This window comes from Schistocerca americana, chromosome 1 (genome assembly GCF_021461395.2).
Source record: "Schistocerca americana isolate TAMUIC-IGC-003095 chromosome 1, iqSchAmer2.1, whole genome shotgun sequence".
Classification (NCBI taxonomy): domain Eukaryota; kingdom Metazoa; phylum Arthropoda; class Insecta; order Orthoptera; family Acrididae; genus Schistocerca; species Schistocerca americana.
Window position 1 is genome coordinate 768609139 of NC_060119.1, and position 19119 is coordinate 768628257.

At 43.3% G+C, this 19119-nt stretch overlaps 1 protein-coding gene and 1 non-coding gene across 2 annotated transcripts in view; both read left to right on the forward strand.

The window, feature by feature from the left end:
* LOC124612080 (BTB/POZ domain-containing protein kctd15) overlaps positions 1-19119 on the forward strand; it is a 607697-nt gene that overhangs the window by 474841 nt on the left and 113737 nt on the right. The gene's annotated exons all lie outside the window — the stretch shown is intronic.
* Trnat-ugu lies at positions 3441-3515 on the forward strand. Its single transcript has one exon. It is a non-coding gene; the product is annotated as a tRNA-Thr (tRNA).

Consider the following 19119-nt stretch of genomic DNA (forward strand, 5'->3'; position numbering starts at 1 on the left):
AAAATTAGCATTAATGGTTTGCATGTGCCATGCGTACTTGGCTGTACTAACCAAGCTAAAAGCATGCTGCTCGTAATTGCTATAATTACTGCTGTGCAGATGAAGTAAATACTGATGTAATGTTATTCAGTACACATCATCAGTCATCGATAGAAGTACCTGTACTTATGCCCATACTATCGTATGTAACTGCTGGCATAGCAGATTCAAATGCCAGCAGTTATATATTTCAGTGGCGGACTTACATTTTATACATTATTGTACATTATTCTGGGAAGTATTCCTTGATTACTGGGCGAATGCACGAATTGGAAATCCCCTTTCAAATACTCTCAGTTGGAAACAGCTTTGATGCTCTCCCAGATTCTAGTAAATTGGTTGCAAACAACAAGATTCTAGAAAATGAAGTGGTAACCAAAGATGCAAAAAATAAAGTAGTAGATATGTACACTGAGGAGCCAAAGAAACTTGTACACCTGCCTAATACCGTGTATGGCGCCAGCGAGCACGTAGAAGTGCCACAACACGACGTGGCATGAACTCGACTAATGTCTGAGGTAGCGCTGGAAGGGAATTGGCATCACGAATCCTGCAGGGCTGTCTATAAATCCGTAAGAGTTTGGTAGCCAGCGGAAGTTTCTAAACTGAGAAGAGTGTTCCTGGAGCCATTCTGAAGCAATTCTGGACATGTGGGGTGTTGCTTTCTCCTGCTTGAATTGCCCAAGTCCGTCGAAATGTACATGGACATAAACGGATGCAGGTGATCAGACGGGATGCTTTTTTATGTGTCACCTGTCAGAGTCGTATTTAGACGTGTCAGGGGTCCCTTAACACTCCAACCGCATACGCCCCGCACCATTACAAAGCTTTTACCAGCTTGAACAGTCCCCTGGTAACATGCAGGGGACATACCCGTACACGTCCATCCGCTCGATAAAATTTGAAACGAGACTCGTCCGACCAGGGAACATGTTTCCTGTCATCAAAAGATCAATGTCGGTGTTGACGGGCCCAAGCGAGGCGTAAAGCCTTGTGTCTTCCAGTCATCAAGGGTGCGCGTGTGGGCCTTCTGCTTCGAATGCCCACATCGATGATGTTTCGTTGAATGGTTCACACGCTGACACTTGTTGATGGCTCAGCATTGATATCGGCAGCAATTTGCGGAAGGGTTGGACTTCCGTCACACTGAACGATTCTCTTCAGTCGTCGTTGGTCCCGTTCTTGCAGGATGTTTTTCCGGCCGCAGCCATGTCTGAGATTTGAGTTTTTACAGGATTCCTGATATTCACGGTACATTCGTGAAATGGTCGTAAGGGAAAATCCCCGTGTCATATCTACCTCGGAGATGCTATGTCCCATCGCTCGTGCGCCGACTAAAACACCACGTTCAGATTCACTTAAATCTTGATAACCTGCCATTGTAGTAGCAGTAACCGATCCAACAAAACTTCGGCAGACACTTGTTGTCTTACTTAGGCGTTGACGACCGTAGCGCTGTATTCTGCCTGTTTACATATCTCTGTATCTGAATACGCATTCCTATACCAGTTTTCTTTGGCGCTTCAGTGTATTTCTTGTAGATATGGGTCGGTAGTGGTGCCGCTCCATACTATGTCGTTTCAAAACACCAAACACAGAATGTCGGCTGTGGGAGTAGCGACTGAAGTATTCAGGAAAAAGAAAACGAAAGAAATGAAATGAAAGGATGATCTGAGGTTCCAAAAAAGAATTTTAAGAAAGTTGGTGAACATCAGAGAAAAGGAGGGAATGGAAGAAAGTGGCGGCGTGAGTCCGAGATCGTTTCTTGTACGTCAAGATCGTTTCTTGTACGTGTCATTCATGAGAACGTAAATACTGATATGTAACGACGTCAGTCTCTATGGTCTGGAAGCTCAAGACTTGCTGCACAAGTCCAACACCGCACCACAGCAGTCCAGCCGCACTCAAGAGTGGAGACGGGCTCATTAGAGGCGTTGTGATGCTCCAGCAGCCGCTGACTGGGTGGACGGGAGGCGGGTTAAGTGCCGCGGCGTTTAGCTACTGTGCGCTCGGTCCGCCCTTATAATTCTCCTGTAATTGCTGAGCCGTGAGGCGACCTGCGCGCTGCGTGCCACCAGGGGGCGTCGCGTCGTTTTATTCTAGCGCCTGCGACCTCAGAAGACCCTGGGTTGCCTGGCGCCACGCCGAAAGGCACAGCACACACGTACCTCACTGCTTTACTTGATCTTCCAAACACTGGGCTTTTATAAGACTTTTCACCTACACGGAACACTACGATGCTTTTGAGTAAATAACGCAAGTTTTGTCCTCGTGGAAAACTTACCTTCGTATATTCGAAACGTACTCTTCTTAGCAGTTTGAGACATTCGTATATTGCTTGTCAGTAAGTACCAATTGTTTTATTTAGATACGAATGACACAATGATTTCGTAGTATAGTAGTAAGATAAGTAAAGCAGATGAGTAGGAAAAGCACTACTGTAATGTTCAGATGCAGTATTAGTGGTGTGCTGCCTGTCGCTGTTATGTAGATTCATTATGTAGGTGTAACGTTGCAAAATCATGAAATGGAACGTGACCGATAGCTGGAGCTAACAATCCGAAACAAATCTTGACACGAAAGTACTAAAAGTGAGCGTGTGCGGAATGTTTTCTCTGTTCAAAAACCTTATAATAGAGTCTCAGCCCAGCACGAGTATTTATAAGACTGCCTCTTAGCTCCTTTCTAGAACTATACTACGGATGTCGTTTACTGTCCAGTGTTACACGAGGACTTGTCGAAGATCTTAGAGTGAGCCGTCGATAAAAGGCAGACGCTGGTCGTGCAGGGAAGTGTGTCGGACTGGCCACACAGCTTTCACGGAAGTGAAATGATAATTAAATAGACACCCTAGCTGCAAGTAGGCGTTGATACACTTCATTGGGGACATGTTGAAAATGTGTGCCCCGACCTGGACTCGAACCCGGGATCTCCTGCTTACATGGCAGACGCTCTATCCATCTGAGCCACCGCCGGCACAGAGGATAGTGCGTCTGCAGGGACTTATCCCTTGCACGCTCCCCGTGAGATCCACATTCCCAACATGTCCACAACACTACATTCGTAGTGCGCCTAATAGATGTTTGCCCATCATACTCATTACTCGTGGCAGATTAATCTACCAAGTCCCGTACGAGTTCGGGCATAGCGTGTGCGTTCGCACAAGAAGGTCAAAGGCCGGGAGTCCATATTTTTAACTATATATATGACGGTAATATCTGTTCCCGAAAGAACAGTTACCGTGGATGACCATGCAGCTAGGGTGTCTATTTAATTATCATTTCATTTCTAGCAAAGCTGTATTAGGCGCACTACGAATGTAGTGTTGTGGACATGTTGGGAATGTGGATCTCACGGGGAGCGTGCAAGGGATAAGTCCCTGCAGACGCACTATCCTCTGTGCCCGCGGTGGCTCAGATGGATAGAGCGTCTGCCATGTAAGCAGGAGATCCCGGGTTCGAGTCCCGGTCGGGGCACACATTTTCAACGTGTCCCCAATGAAGTGTATCAACGCCTGCTTGCAGCTAGGGTGTCTATTTAATTATCATTTCATTTCTAGCAAAGCTGCATGGTCATCCACGGTAACTGTTCTTTCGGGAACAGATACTACCGTCATATATATAGTTTCACGGAAGTGTGTGGCACCCTCGCTCTGGGTCATTTCAAGCACTCACCTTTTACTTCGTACAAAAGCAAGTGAAATGTCAAGGTCAGCAGACGCGAGACAAGCACGTGCTTTCAGACTGTTTACCCTAAAAGAATCAAGTTACGAAGTGAAATATAATTGAGAGTAGTATTTTAGTTGATACTAATGCCGTCTGTGATAATATCCGAAACTAACAGGACCCCTATTCCGTCGGTCGATATTACATGGGCTGCATTCAAGCACTCAGCTGTGCCAGACCCCCCTATGCAGTTAATCGCGATTTTAACATACCGGGTAATCAAAAAGTCAGTATAAATTTGAAAATTTAATAAACCACGGAATAATGTAGATAGAGAGGTAAAAATTGACACACTTGTTTGGAATGACATGGGGTTTTATTAGAACGAAACAAAACACCCCATATTGCTAGACGCGTGAAAGGTCTCTTGCACGCGTCGTTTGGTGATGATCGTGTGCCCAGCCGCCACTTTCGACACGCTTGGCCTCCCTGGTCCCCAGACCTCAGTCCGTGCGATTATTGGCTTTGAGATTGGCTCTGAGCACTATGGGACTTAACATCTAAGGTCATCAGTCCCCTAGAACTTAGAACTACTTAAACCTAACTAACCTAAGGACATCACACAACACCCAGTCATCACGAGGCAGAGAAAATACCTGACCCCGCCGGGAATCGAACCCGGGAACCCGGGCGTACGAAGCGAGAACGCTACCGCACGACCACGAACTGCGGACGGCTTTGAGATTACCTGAAGTCGCAAGTGTATCGTGATCGACCGACATCTCTAGGGATGCTGAAAGACAACATCCGACGCCAATGCCTCATCATTGTTGAGGATTGATGGTGGACATATTGAGCATTTCCTGCAAAGAACATCATCTTTGCTTGCCTTACTTTATGCTAATTATTGCTATTCTGATAAGATGAAGCGCCATCTGCCGGACATTTTTTGAACGTCTGTATTTTTTTGGTTCTAATAAAACCCAATGTCATTCCAAGCATGTGTGTCAATTTGTACCTCTCTATCTACATTATTCCATGATTTATTCAGTTTTCGAATTTATACTGACTTTTTGACCACCCAGTATATTAACATTTATGGCACACTTTATATGAATGAATTTTAAAAATAGACTCTCTAAGGAACATTTAACCCAATAAAAAAGTGGGCCAAAAGAATTTCTAACCTGATCCATCCTCTTAAGACAGCTGATATAACCGGTACGTGACAAATATGTGTCCACCTTTCTAAATTCCAAAGCCGACGGGAAGACGAGCGAGGTACTAAAGTTCTCCATGCTCGTGCGTTCCCATCATACTTCTCTAAAGAAAATAATTGAGTGCGATTTGCGTGAAAATTACTCACAAACGACCGCCGTACGAGCGACTGCAATCCGCTTCAAGTAAGCCAAAAGCCCAGGTCAGCAGTATTATATGTGCTTTAACTTCGGTCGTGAAAGTGGCTGCTCTTTACGCCTGCTCGTAGACCCGACGGTATCGCAGCCAGTAGATCTCTGTTGCCAGGGCCTGCGCGTTTAAGGGGAGCGCCGACGTCTGGGCTGTCCTCCGCCCGCGATTTACGCCACAGGGCGGTGGCCCGGCCGCGGGTCTGGGGGCGCCGCTTGTTAGGAGGCAGGCGCGGATGCCGCTGACGGGGCAAATATTTATTTTAATTTGTGCCCCGCTAGCGCCGCCACGCGGCAGATAAGGAGGCGCGGCTGCGGCACGGGACGGCCAATTAGCGCCTGCTACCGGGCGACGCGCCGGGCCACGCGGGGCTGCCTATCCACCAGGCGCCTCGCTCTGTGCTCCCTACCTCGCAGCCCACGGAGGGTGATCAAGTATACATAGAACTGCCTACACACTTTCTGGCGTCTACTCCTCTTTATTTACACTTACGAAAAATTAATAACCATTGTTTGTTGTTGTTGTTGTTGTGGTCTTCAGTCCTGAGACTGGTTTGATGCAGCTCTCCATGCTACTCTATCCTGTGCAAGCTTCTTCATCTCCCAGTACCTACTGCAACCTACAGCCTTCTGAATCTGCTTAGTGTATTCATCTCTTGGTCTCCCTCTACGACTTTTACCCTCCACGCTGCCCTCCAATACTAAATTGGTGATCCCTCGATGTCTGAGAACATGTCCTACCCACCGATTCCTTCTTCTAGTCAAGTTGTGCCACAAGCTCCTCTTCTCCCCAATTCTATTAAATACCTCCACATTAGTTATGTGATCTACCCATCTAATCTTCAGCATTCTTTTGTAGCACCACATTTCGAAAGCTTCTATTCTCTTCTTGTCCATATTATTTATCGTCCACGTTTCACTTCCATAGATGGCTACACTCCATACAAATACTTTCAGAAACGACTTCCTGACATTTAAATCTATACTCGATGTTAACAAATTTCTCTTCTTCAGAAACGCTTTCCTTGCCATTGCCAGTCTACATTTTATATCCTCTCTACTTCGACCATCATCAGTTATTTTGCTCCCCAAATAGCAAAACTCATTTACTACTTTAACTGTCTCATTTCCTAATCTAATTCTCTTAGCAACACCCGACTTAAATCGACTACATTCCATTATCCCCGTTTTGCTTTTGTTGATGTTCATCTTATACCCTCCTTTCAAGACACTGTCCATTCCGTTCAACTGCTCTTCCAAGTCCTTTGCTGTCTCTGACACAATTACAATGTCATCGGCGAACCTCAAAGTTTTTATTTCTTCTCCATGGATTTTAATACCTGCTCCGAACTTATCTTTTGTTTCCTTTATTGCTTGCTCGATAAACAGATTGAATAACATCGGGGATAGGCTACAACCCTGTCTCACTCCCTTCCCAACCACTGCTTCCCTTTCATGTCAATCGACTCTTATAACTGCCATCTGCTTTCTGTACAAATTGTATATAGCCTTTCGCTCCCTGTATTTTACCCCTGCCACCCTCAGAATTTGAAAGAGAATATTCCCATCAACATTGTCAAAAGCTTTCTCTATGTCTACAAATGCTAGAAACGTAGGTTTGCCTTTCCTTAATCTTTCTTCTAAGATAAGTCGTGGGGTCAGTATTGCCTCACGTGTTCCAATATTTCTACGGAATCCAAACTGGTCCTCCCCGAGGTCGGCTTCTACCAGTTTTTCCATTCGTCTGTAAAGAATTGGCGTTAGTATTTTGCAGCTGTGACTTATTAAACTGATAGTTCGGTAAGTTCACATCTGTCAACACCTGCTTTCTTTGGGATTGGAATTATTATATTCTTCTTGAAGTCTGAGGGAATTTCGCCTGTCTCATACATCTTGCTCACCAGATGGTAGAGTTTTGTCAGGACTGGCTCTCCCAAGGCTGTCGTCAGTAGTTCTAATGGAATGTTGTCTACTCCGGGGGCCTTGTTTCGACTCAGGTCTTTTAGTGCTCTGTCAAACTCTTCACGCAGTATCATATCTCCCATTTCATTTTCATCTACATCCTCTTCCATTCCCATAATATTGTCCTCAAGTACATCGCCCTTGTGTAGGCCCTGTATATACTCCTTCCACCTTTCTGCTTTCTCTTCTTTGCTTAGAACTGGGTTTCCATCAAAGCTCTTGATATTCGTGCAAGTAGTTCTCCTTTCTCCAAAGGTCTCTTTAATTTTCCTGTAGGCAGTATCTATCTTACCCCTCGTGAGATAAGCTTCTACATCCTTACATTTGTCCTCTAGCCATCCCTGCTTAGCCATTTTGCACTTCCTTTCGATATCATAACCATTACACTTCACAAAAATTAAAAAGATAATGAGCCTAATCGAGTATAACATTTCTTCGCAAATTCGCTAACCTCCAACCCCCTGGTAGTTTGAAAGGCTCGAATTACGGTCTAAACATTCCTTTCCCGCACGGTAGAGGGGGTTGTTTGAGTTCCGGTACCTCGTAAAGTCGAACGAAACAACGGAATGCTTAATTTTTTCGGAAGCTCGGGAGCGGAGTACATCAGTGAGAACAGCAGGAGCACATTTCAAGAATATGAGTCACCAATGTTTCAACATTAGGTAGTAATATAGCACCTACTTGGCCAAGGACGGCTCCTTTACCTGCCTTTTTATGAACGATTTTAGCCTCACGTGCAGGGTTGTCATTGGGATGCAGAATAGCTTGGTGACGGCGGACCGTGAAATTCTGGAGTCTAATGCACCAAATAAATTGCATAACACATAAAGCAGTAATAGGACATCGTAATGAGAACAATATATTGGAAGATTCGAGTTGTAAAACACGTATATGTGCTTATAATAGCGCACTGATGGTGCGAAATCGACAAGTAACCAAACCACTCGCTTCCCAGAGTAATTAATTAGCTGAAGCATAAACAAATCCTGAAAACATCATTAGTAAATGATTTTTTACTAGATAACTACTAAATAGAAGCATAAATTAATTTTAATATAAGTATTAGTATTGCTAAAATTGCAAATAAGGAAATGCGCATTACATGAAGACGGACGAAGACAAATGACAATAGAGAGGACACTATTATCTCCTCAATAATTTTTTTTTAAATTGTCAAAGGATTACCAAACACCAGTGGAGGTACAGAGTATAATTTTATCTCTGACATGTGAGAATTAATTTATTACACATTGAGGTAGGGGGGACCCCAATTGGGAATATCTGTGATCTTTTTTCCAGTTCCGCAATTTGAGTTACAACTTTCCAAAAACCTTGACCGAAACAAATGGATTCAACCGGACCATTTGGACTCATGTGTTGTGATTTTCCTCGAGACAGTGTTGTATCACCGGAGACGCAAGAATGCAAGTGTTGCCTGTCATCATTTACTAGGTGAAAAAAGTTATCCGATACAATGTAAAACGTCACAAGCTATCCGATTTAGCTGTCAAATATAAACAACCGAAATAGAGCGAATGGATAATCCACACTATTTCATGAACGAAATCTCATATCTAAAGAAACACATCACAGCCCTATTGAAAAAACTGCATCGTCCTACTAGTGTCAGGGATCTCTGTCTTCCTCTACAGTTTTTGCCCTCTAGAGCTCCCTCTAGCACCATGGAAGTCATTCCCTGATGTCTTAACAGATGTCCTAACATCCTGTACCTTCTCCATGTCAGTGTTTTCCACGTATTCCTTTACTCCCTTCCTCATTCCTTACCTTATCAATCCACCTAATTTTCAACATTCGTCTGTAGCACCACATCTCAAATGCTTCGATTCCCTTCTTTTCCGGTTTTCCCACAGTCCATCTTTCACTAAGATACAATGCTGCGCTCCAAGCGTACATCTTCAGAAATTTCTTCCTCAAATTACGGTCTATGACAGATACTAGTAGACTTCTCTTGGCCAGGAACGTCCTTTTTGCCAGTGCTACTCTGCTTTTGATGTCCTCCTTGCTCCGTCCATCATTGGTTACTTAGCTACCTACACAGATAGGAGAATTCCTTAACTTCATCTACTTCGTGACCATCATACTGATTCGCTGATAACATTGCTATCCTGAGTGAAAGTGAAAAGAATTAGATGATCTGCTGATCGGAATGAACAGTCTGATGAGAACAGAATAAGGATTGAGATTAAATCGAAGAAAGACAAAGTACTGACAAGTAGCAGAAATGAGAACATAGTGAAACTTTACATCAGGATTGGTTATCAAGAAGTTCATCATAAGGAAACGAAATTGTGAAATATTTGTTTTGCATTTTTTTATTATTTTATCTAAATCGAAAGCAAATAAGGTGCTTTACTCCCTGTTGATGGGCTACACCCTAGTGCCGGTCGAATAATAAAAAATACGTAATCTCAGCTGAGAGGCTTTCTTTGGAAATCAGATATCGTTCGTTGAATGTACCCCATTACTTTTTTCAGATAGATGACCCTCCAGGTTACCTGAGCGAGTGTCAAAGCGCCGCTTCAGAGACCAGGAATTCCACTGGCCCAGGATCGAATCCACCCGGCGGATTAACGACGAGCGTCGGCGTGCCGGCCCGCCTGGATATGAGTTTTAGGCGGTTTCCCACATTTCACTAGCTGAATAACGAGCTAGGACCCAAGTTCCGCCTCAGTTACACGATTCGCAAACATTTAGAACATTTTCGCTGATTTTCACATGAATAACTCAACACTCGAGGGGGGGCGGAGGAGTTACGGGGTGGCAGCAGGAGGAGCAATCGGCCACCCCTTTAACTGACACACGCCATATCCGTTAATAGCCATGTCGACCATGCACTGATGCGGGACAAAGGAACAAGAAAGATAAGAAAGAAGACTTTCCTTCGGACAGGTAACACAGTTGCACAAAATTTGTAAAATGAAAAAATTTCCGTTGTCGACTACGATTATTGTTTACTAGCGACCAGCCCAGCTTTGCACGCCTAGTGCTACTATCTATGGCCAACTAACTTTTCTGGCATAGCGGTTTATGGGTCACTTCTTAGAATTATGATAAAAATCAAAGGACAACTTTGGGTAACTGTAGATCATCACTTCCATAGAACTTAAATCACTTAGGCTGTATATGCATGGGAAATTTACAGGAGACACCAATACTTAATTAGCATTTGAAGTGACATCTCGTGGCAATGATGGGAAGTACGAGCTGCAGTTCCGACCTGTCCGCCCGACTCCAGCGCAAATCCGCTGCGAGCTGCAGTGTGACAGTTATTGAACAGTATGAAATAAAACGTAAATTAGTCACAAACTACGGCATTCATACATTTTATTCACTATATAAACGTCACTTAAGATATTCGGATTTATGTCACGACATATTCGACATGCCTGCCATCATTGGCGATGATGTGACGCAGACGAATAGCGAAATTCTGCATGACCCGCTGAAGTATCGGAACATCGATGATGTCGATGACCTCCTGAATTACTATTTTCTGCTCAGCAATGATTTTGGGGTTATTGCTGAACACCGTTTCTTTAATATAGCCCAACAAAACGGAGTCACATGTGTTCAGGTCCGGAGAATACGGCGGCCAATTGAGGCCGATGCCAGTGGCCTCTGGGTACCCCAGAGCCAGAATGCAGCCCCCAAAATGCTCCTCCAGGACATCAGACACTCCCCTGCTTCGACGGGGCCGAGCTCCGTCTTGCATGAATAACATCTTGTCGAAATCAGGGTCACTTTGGGTAATGTGTATGAAATCATCTTCCAATGCCTTCACGTACCGTTCGGTAATGACCGTGTCATCGAGGAATATAGCACTGATTATTCCGTGACTGGCCTTTGCACACCACACAGTCACCCGTTGAAGGTGAACAGACTTCTCGATCGAAATGCGAGTTCACAGTCCCCCAAATCCGCCAATTTTGCTCATTGATGAACCCATCCAAGTGAAAGTAGGCTTCGTCGCTGAACCAAACCATATTCACATACTAATTCCCATCATGCCCCGCGGCAAAACGTGCAGTTTGAACGTCCTAACTCAAACCGTTCATAAGTTATGAAGATTTTATTTCACATAGTCCAATAATTGCGACCCTGTACTTTATCTGTGTGCCCTTTCCCACGTTTCTCTTCACACCCCTTATACTGTACCAAAAAATATGCTCTTACCAGCTTAATGTACAATACCGGTACATCCTGCTTCGCACGTCATTTAAGAATTCGGCGGTAACTCACGCAAACTGTACGCTGCCGTCAGGCTGCTTTATGCCTTCCTCCTGTGCCCACAAATCTTCCTCATCAACTAGTCTACCTGTCAGTATAAACTATATAATAATCTCTACACCGAGCGAGGTGGCGCAGTGGTTAGACACTGGACTCGCATTCGGGAGGACGACGGTTCAATCCCGCGTCCGGCCATCCTGATTTAGGTTTTCCGTGATTTCCCTAAATCACTCCAGGCAAATGCCGGGATGGTTCCTCTGAAAGGGCACGGCCGACGTCCTTCCCATCCTTCCCTAATCCGATGAGACCGATGACCACGCTGTCTGGTCTCCTTCCCCAAAACAACCAACTAATCTCTACAGTAGTGTCTGAGATTAGACAGAACATACAGGCAGAAACCACGACGCGGGGCGTTTAATTCATGCATGTAAAAAAGAAAGCAGATTTCCCACTGTTGACCAGTTTCAGCTATTACGTCATTGTCAGGCGGTAACTGACGTACATGACAGGCCACCAAGCTGTCCATCAGTATATAACGGGAAAACACCAAAACACACACGCGCGCACACCCACACCCACACACCCACACACACACACACACACACACACACACACAATGTCAGATTACACGGAACTGCTAATATTTTCTTCCGTAGTCTCGCATCTCGCAGCGCTTTTCAAAGGCAGCTGTCGCCCGACGGTATTGCCCGTCTGTCTGTGACGGGCGGCCTGTTGCACGATCTCCCAATGCATGTAGTTATCTCCTGGCGACTTCCACGCCGCATCCTTCGTTACTTCCGTTTTGTGCCATCACAATCTGCCTCTCTAACGTACTGATTTCACTATGCACCAATGCTGTACTGCGGCGTGTGTTACGCTCCCATTACGTGCATACTGAGTTCGTGCAATCATTAGATATTCTGGTCATCGAATGACACGTGTAAACCTGTGAGTATAATCTCTTATGTCGTACTTTTTCCGTAGTGTTTGTTGAAAAGGCAGAGGCCCATGCTATCAAAGGAGAAAGGTTAAAAACTTATCTCCCTATTCGTACACTTAAATATTATTTTGATATTTGCTGTTTCACACTAACGTGTAGCGCTTGTATCAACCGCTGAACCAGCAACCGAAATTCATTCATATTGAGAAATGTTCTTCTGAAAATGAACAGTTCTACTTCCAGCCTTCAGCGCTGATGAGACGAATACTGCAAATAATTATGATTATGTAACATCAAATAATCAATGCGATTAGCCTTGAATAAATATAAGTTTTAGCTTTCTGTGCCAGAATGTAGCTCACAAGAACTACAATAAATTAGTCTTCTCAATAAACACTCCACGGATTTTTCAGTTAAAAATGAAGTTAATCATTCTTTATTAAATTTACTTTAGTCTTGATAAATGAAAGTTGTATGTTTCCACATTCTTATGTAAATTAACCACGCGAACATAATATTAAATGTAATTATTTTTCCACTTAATTACTAATGACTTTAAGACAGGTTTAAAACAAAGTTGTGTATTTCCACATTTTCATGTAAATGAACCACATTAATGTAATATTTAATGCAATTACTTTTCCGTTAAATAATTCATGACTTTAAGATAGGACATAAGTAAACTAAACAAAAGGTACTTAAAATAAAGAGTTGACACTTTGAAATTAAACTGTTTATGTGTTAGCCAAAAAGGTACTTTCGTCACTGCCGTTTCGCCCAGAACTGTTTCCACAGTTCTTCATGTCCCTCAATAATTAGACAGACCAAATATGCCATTAAGTCTGTCATGATGTACCATGATGCAATATTGTATAGGGTGTCAGAGAAATGTTATTAGAGCCGGCCGGAGTGGCCGAGCGGTTCTAGGCGCTACAGTCTGGAGCTGCGCGACCGCTACGGTCGCAGGTTCGAATCCTGCCTAGGGCATCGATGTGTATGATGTCCTTAGGTTAGTTAGGTTTAAGTAATTCTAAGTTCTAGGGGACTGATGACCTCAGAAGTTAAGTCCCATAGTGCTCAGAGTCATTTGAACCATTTTTTGAAATGTTGTTACAAACTTCGATAGGTTGTAGAGAGTATCTTGAGAAACAAATCGAAGATAGGTGTCCGCGACCGAAAACTTCCTCCAACGACGCTACAGAGCGTCGAAGGTATAGACACTGGCATGAAACTTCCTAGCAGATTAAAACTGTGTGCCGGGCCGAGACTCGAACTCGAGTCTCGGTCCGGCACACAGTTTTAATCTGCCAGGAAGTTTCATATCAGCGCACACTCCGCTGCAGAGTGAAAATCTCTTTCTGGCTATAGGCACTGGCGCCTGCCACTAGCCCACCCCTTCGGCGGTAAACGCAACTTTGCACGCTGGCGGACCGAAGGCGGAACGTCTCACAATATCGCTTGTTAATTCGCGACCGAGACTGCGGCGATCTCCAGTGGAGAAGATGGAGCCAGCTGGTGCGTGGAAAGGCCTCGTTTCCTATGTGTGCGGTGCTCCGTTATCTCGGTGAATGACGGTTTCGGACTGAGGTTTCCATCTGCAGTTTATTTTTCTCCCGTATACCGAAGAACATTGGAGATTTTTAGAGGGCTCGAGGAGAAAACTAGTTACTGCGCTGACATCGTTTATACGCCAGGAATAACATCAGCCTCGGGACTTTTTGAGCGGACAGTGCATAGCCACAGCTTCCTCGTGAATTAGTCGTTTACCGAAAGTCGTATCAAAATCAGTATTTAATATTTTTTTGTGAGATCTGAAATTTAAAAACCTCTCTCACACCTGCCTGATTTAGCTTCACTGGATAGTAAAAAACATGCGTATATTAAGGGAATTTTCATTCACAAAGCAGGCTTATCACATTCACACAGTTCAATACTGTTCTATCCTGATTAAATTGAGCTTAACTTTAATTCCGAAAGGCAGTGAAGCAATTTCGAAATCTCGGTGCGACGAAAATTGTCAGTCGATCTCCTGAAAACATTTGTGATAATTATTAACATTCGGTGATCACATACGGAAGACCGGAGATCTGCTGGTAAGACCGTGTTAGCCTATTTATTGAAAGTAATAAACTGGATATCTTGAGCGTACAAAACGGCAGGTTCGTCCAGTGTAAATCAGACGTTCTCCACTGATCCCGTGCAACACAGCGTAGTAAGCAGACACTGTCAATAATAATCAGTTAAATAATACGCGAACACACTTGCTTTAATTTAGTTCATGTATTAAATTCCTTCTCATACAGAATCTCATCAAAATGGCGACTAGCTAAAAAATACATACATATACATCTTCGTTCTTTCACGGCTAATCGGCGAGATATGAATCCTTCTTTTCATAAGAGAAAACATAGATAGCAGAGAAGCTATTTCATGGAGTAAATGCACGCTCCAAGGAATAATTGGGCTTGAAACTACTTTGCATTGATAATCATCGTATATTAAATTTTAGGAATCGGTAAGATAAGAAGAGATATTTCGAGATATGTACTGAGTTATATAATTTATAAAATTTCTGAAAATATCGCGTAGAGACCGCTGCAAGAGACATTACAAGTACAGTAGCTCCTAAGGTCAGTCTCCACCTACAGACAGATTATATGTAGAGATTAATGCTCTCTATTTGATTATAAATAGCTAAACCGAAATATAGAGCGGTAATTAAGGCACAGAATACTAGTTACTGCGGAAGCACAGAGAGCAACAGAATATGAGAAAAAGTGTATGTTCGAGTGCAGTAGTTCTGATAATGTACACAGAAACTCTGATCCAGTATTCCAAACGGCTTACAAAAGTTGTTTGGGTAATAATTCGTTGTCGTTAACGGACTGTGAACAAGCTGCAGAGTTAGCATCCACCCGCTGGTAGCGGGTGGGGACCCAACACAATCCAGTTAGCAGCGTGCCCGCGACGCATCAGCGCAGGGGCAAGGGCGGGCCCGTGCCGCAAAGCGATGGCCGTCCGATAGCCGACATTTGCTAAACACAGAGCTATAAACCGCGCCCTGCCGCTCGGCGTTTAGGTGTAATTGCAGACGTGCCGCAGGAAAATGATCGGTGCGCAGGCGTGTAATTTGAGAGGTAAGCCGGGGCGCGTGCAGAGCCGCCACCTGAAGTACGTACTGGCCGCCAGCGCCACAGGGGCCCTCAGAGGCCGAGTCCTCGTCTTGCGGGGGTCCTGGCTCACGTCTAGTCTGTGGACAATCAGAAATAAATAGAGCAGTCGACGTCGCAGACTCCGTACCGCGAGAACGTAACAATAAAGTACGAACAAAATTTGTTAAATAGAAAAAACAGTCTTGATCGGACAGTCATTTATTAAAAATACGGCCGGTTTTGGCCTCTAGTACTAGGCCATCTCCAGGTATGCAAAACTGCGTTTTGCGACTGGGGTCAACACAGATGTTCCAGGCGTCGTCATTGTCGCCGGATGGTGCCTACTACTAGAGGCCGAAAACGGTCATATTTATAACAATTGACTGTGAGATCAAGATTATTTTTATAGTAATTTTACTTAACTAACACCGAGAGAGGTGGCGCAGTGGTTAGCACACTGGACTCGCATTCGGGAGGACGACGGTTCAATCCCGTCTCCGGCCATCCTGATTTAGGTTTTCCGTGATTTCCCTAAATCGTTTCAGGCAAATGCCGGGATGGTTCCTTTGAAAGGGCACGGCCGATTTCCTTCCCAATCCTTCCCTAACCCGAGCTTGCGCTCTGTCTCTAATGACCTCGTTGTCGACGGGACGTTAAACATTAACCACCACCACCACCACTTAACTAACAGTTCGCTGTTCCCAACAATGTTATCTAAGGATATAGAGTACGAATAGCTATGGAGTGAGCATAGAGATGTGCACAACAGAATTTTTGTCGTCAACGTATATCGCCTACAGAGTCATTGGACTTCGGTACGTTTCTCCGTGAACACTCTGAAGATTCTCTCTGTCAGTGCATCGCTAGAATAGACAGATCCTATTTGAAAGTACCGTGAATTTCTTATACGCGTTCCGTACTCATCTCAGTGATTTACGTACGGTATTGGTTCAAATGGCTCATAGCACTATGGAACTTAACGTCTGAGGTCGTCAGTCCCCTAGACTTAGAACTACTTAAACCTAACTAACCTAAGGACATCACACATATCCATAACCGAGGCAGGATTCGAACCTGAGACCGTAGCAGCAGCGTGGTTCCGGACTGAAGCGCCTGAACCGCTCGTACGGTATTTGGAATGAACTTGGTATAAAATGTTTTGGAAGATTTCATGATGCCTTCAGCTGCCATTCTCTTTATTTCATGTACGATTGTACAATTTCGGCCTCAGGCTATTTTCAAGTATTTTAAGGATGATTTTTTTTAGTAGCAAATTATGTCATGCATGTCGTTGCTCCTATGACTCCATAAAATATTTTTATTTTTTTGCATATGCTATTTCTTTAAAAAAATTCTCCGCATATCATTCCGTAAATGTCATCATACATCGCATTAGAAGCATCTAGTGACTCTTTCGCCAGCACACACAAATTCCTTACTAACCACTTCGACAGTAAGAAACAAATCAACATGAATTTATTGAAAATAGTCAATTTTCAAGCTTCTTTTTACCTGGGTCAAAAAGGGACTCTTAATCTGAAGCGAGTGTTTTTGGTTTAGAATTTGTTATCATAAACTCAAATGTCATCCACAGAAATTCCGGAACCTCTCCGAGCTGTGGTTAAAGCGCACTGCAGGATTAAATGCAGCTTCCATTCAAAAAGTAGCAGTCGTGAATGGCCTGCAAGTGAAAACGCGTGATCACACGCCACAATTTCATTAGGTTCCTTGTGTTGATGTCCACTGGCCACTGTCGTGAATGATCAGTATCATCACCTGTTGATCAGCTATGTATGAAAATATTTTGACGTCCGTAAGCTTATTTCGGACCTCTATCGTTGACAGCTTAAGCTTACACTTAGGTTAAATGTATCTGCAGCTGTTATCTACAGTCTATTAGTAATTCCGTAGAGACCCGCCGCTCCTTCACGTCATTCAGGATAAAAATACAAATTCAATCAAGCACGAAAGTGGAAATACATTCACTAAACAGAAATCATACCACTCATATTCGACCCGCTTGATTTATTAACTAAAGAAAGAGTTAGTTTCCACGTACCCATAATAAATCAAGTACGAAATTCAAATTCATAAAACTTTCGTGCAACACATTTTAATTTTGAAAATTTGAGAGTCTTGCCGGATTCGCTGTGTATGATATATACTGCCAGATCAAACGTACTCACACACCTATTAGTGGACATTAATATGAGGAGTGTCCACCCTTCACCTTTATGACTGTTTGAATTCTGCTGCGGACACTTACAACAAGGTGTATAAACGCCTGTGGAGGAATGGCAGTCTATTCTTCCTCAAGAGCCGAAAGTGGAAGAGGTAGGATTTTAGATGCTGGACTTTGGAGTGCAATCTACGTTGTAACTCATCCAAAATGAATTCCATTCTTCCACTTGGTTCAGGTTGGGACTCTGGGCAGGCAAGTCCATTTCATGAATGTTACTATCCACAAACCATTGCCTCAGAGATGCTGCTTTACGGCAGAACACATGGTCATGCTGATAGAAACAACCATCGTCTCCCAATTGTTCATCCAATGTTCGCAGTACACAATGTATTTAGCGCTTTCTTAAGGTGCTCCGGAAAGGCTCAAAATCATGAAAAGTTCAATTTTTACTTTTTTGCGTTTTCTGAATCTGCCGACTTTTACCTTTTAATAGATATATAATTTATTCAATTCCGAAGACTACAACTATTTTTAAATTTTTTTTTGAAATGTGTTCTACATGGGCGTGACCCACTGTGGAGCTGTAAAACTGCTGTCAAATGGTGTTATTATTAACGTCCGTGTTCATCAGGTACATTTTAGTGATGTGAGATAAAGTATGTGTTGTGGCTAACCTGTGATGGTTCAATATATATCGCTGGTGTGATTGTCGATTGTTTCATGTTTATTTACTCTGTCGTTATCTCGAAAATATTCGTAATTAATTCTGTTTCTTGAGTCTCTGTTTTGTTGAAGTATAATAATGAGTAAAAGTAAAGTTATTAGAAATCCTCTGAAGGCTTTTAAGAAAAGGAGAAATGTTGGAAAGCCAAAGGTATGTGTTATTACTGTAAACAATAAAGACGATAACCAAGCGAGTGAACCTATTTGTTTCAAACTTTCAGTAAATGTCACACAGTACCTTCTGCATGATTTAACACAGCCTTTTTCCAAAAAACTGTATATTTTTGAATATATAAATAAAAAATTGCAAAAAAATGTCGTGAATTTTCATTACAATTGAAAAAAAATCATCTTTAATAACTGAACTAAAATTTTGTAAAATCCCTGTGTTAAGTTGTAGCCCATATTCCAATAAATAATCTGTAAAAAGTTCAACTTCCTACCTCAAATACTTCGTGAGGAAAGATGTAATTTATAAGCGTTATTTTAACATTGCAAGTATAGGGCGTTCCGGAGCCCCTTAAGCGCGGTAAGAGGACCCTTATGCCATAACAGAAACGGCTCCGTTCTTTACTGTTGCCACTACACATTATGGCAGGCAACGTTTTTCGGCATTTGCCAAACCCAGACCCTACTATCGGGTTGTCACAGGGTAAAGCACGATTCATCACTGCGAATCACTCGTTTTTAGCCATTGACTGTCCAGTGGCGTCGCTTACGTTGACTACAGAAATCTGTGGCTTTGAGGAGTTGCTCGACCATTGCACCCCATTCTTTTAATTCGCCATGCTCAGTCATTGTA